Here is a 2,005-nt window from a genome sequence, read left to right on the forward strand (position 1 = left end):
AGGGGGCAGCGGGAGATTGTCTTGCCCGCCCCGCTTGTGGGGCTCTCTCTAGGTACGCACAGGGCACAGGTGTCCGCGCCGCTCGTCGTGCCCTGCACTGGCCCCCAAACTGCTCCGAAGGGCTCCCCGGCGAAGGCACGGGCATTCAGGGGTGCCGGTCGCACGGCCCCCCCGGGCTTCTACGCCTGCCCCAGAGCCCTGCCCTGTGTTACGCGCCCCAGTGCCGGCAGGCGAGCCCCCGCCTCAGCAGAAGTGAGCCCCCGCATCCACCCGTGCACGTCCGTGTGGACAACATGGACGTTCCCCCTCCGCAGGGCAGCGGCACTCAGATTTTGCACCCCGCAGAGCACCTTCCCGGAGCAGTTCCTGCTCACTAGGTCGCCTCTGCTTCCCGCGGGCTTCTGCAAGCGAGCACAGTTGCCGTGAAGCCAAAGGGACTTTTCCCAGGCTTCGCTGTACGTGTACGGCAGCGCACGGGCTGAACGCGCTCCTGCTGCTCCGCCGGTGCTGCATGGCAGTCGCGCTGTGCTGCATTAAGCAAAACTCGCCTTCTCCCAAAGACCTGCCTGCCAAGTCTGCCCCGCCAGGGAAGCGGCTGCCCCAGGAAAAGGGGTCCCGCTCGCTTTCGCCGGCGGCAAAGGCAAGCCCTGGCCAGCCCCCAGGTGCCCGCACCCTCACCGCTGCCCAGGTGGGTGCCCAATTGCAGGGATGCACAGCCCAAGTTGCACCGCGGGCATGCACCCTCCTGGGTACGGAGAGGAGCAGAGCTGCTTGAGGTTGGGCAGCAGTTTGGTCCACCTCCGGCAGCGCTTACCATAGACAGTGGCATGAAAGGACAAGGATGCAACAGCCCTCACCCCAACAGGCAATAAAGAAAACTTTTTTTCTCTCTTTTTTTTCAAGTTTGCCCTTTTTTTCTTTCAAGGATGGGGGGGCTTGATGCAGCTCTGAACAGTCAGAATTGCCCTCAACACACCCAAGACAATGTGAGTAGGACTGGTCCTTTCTCACTAGGCTTTGGACATCCTTCCCTCCCCAGCAACCTTCTGTTCTCTGGGCTGTCCTCTGGGCTGTGTCGCTGCCTATCTCACCCAGCAGACCTGGTGTCAGGGTTGTGGGCCTCAACTGAAACACCAGTACACCTGAGAGAGGGACATGATGCTGAGAACGTGGTTCTGTGCACACCAGACTCAAACACTGGCATCAAATCTCAGCTCCTATGTCAATATTTAAGCATGTAAAGAAGTGGCCTGGCCATCAAAGAGACTGAGCATCTTCCGGTATGTGTCAGGGCTCCAGACTTCTCGCAAAAAGAGGCATCTCCATCAATGCTTACCTTTGGCTTTAGGAGTTTCTCCAAGATGCCCAGGACTTAAGTAAATCCCAGTCGTGGGTCCTTGCAAACCACTGGGCAGAGCTGGTCTCCTTAACAAAGAGCAACCAACCACCTTTCCTCACTGCAAAAGCAAAACCCCATCAAAGGAAAGGACCCAACCTTGGCAGGGGGGTAAGCAGGGCTGTAAGCTACTGTTAATAGCTGAAGGAGCCCAGCTCCCTTCCCTTCCCCCAGCTCACCACAAGGACCTCCTGAGAGTAGACAAAAGAAAGCTTGGAGGGTTAATCTCCCTGAGAAAAACAAGTGATTTTCCAGTAAACAACTGCAATAGCAAACAATGGGGGTGAAAAATAGCGATCATAAAAAAGTCTGCTTGGAGGAAGAGGCGACCCAGTAAGAGAGGTGTCTCTCCGGCTGGGGGAAAAACAAGGCAGCAGTTTGGTGAAGCTTCAGCAGCAGCAGCAGCAAAATAAACCCCACAAGTTGCCACTGGATCTACTTGTGTTTGTGCCTTTTGATCTTTTAATTGCTTCTTAGTTATCCTTCAGTGCAAATAAATAGTGCATTGTGTCAAGAAAGAGGAGGGGGGCGGGGAAGGGAAGAAAGAGACACAAAAGAAAGAGCTGTCGCCCAGAAGAGAAAAGGAACAGGTTCTTTCCCCCCACCTTT

Source organism: Charadrius vociferus, unplaced genomic scaffold, assembly GCF_000708025.1.
Source record: "Charadrius vociferus isolate BGI_N301 unplaced genomic scaffold, ASM70802v2 scaffold179, whole genome shotgun sequence".
NCBI lineage: Eukaryota > Metazoa > Chordata > Aves > Charadriiformes > Charadriidae > Charadrius > Charadrius vociferus.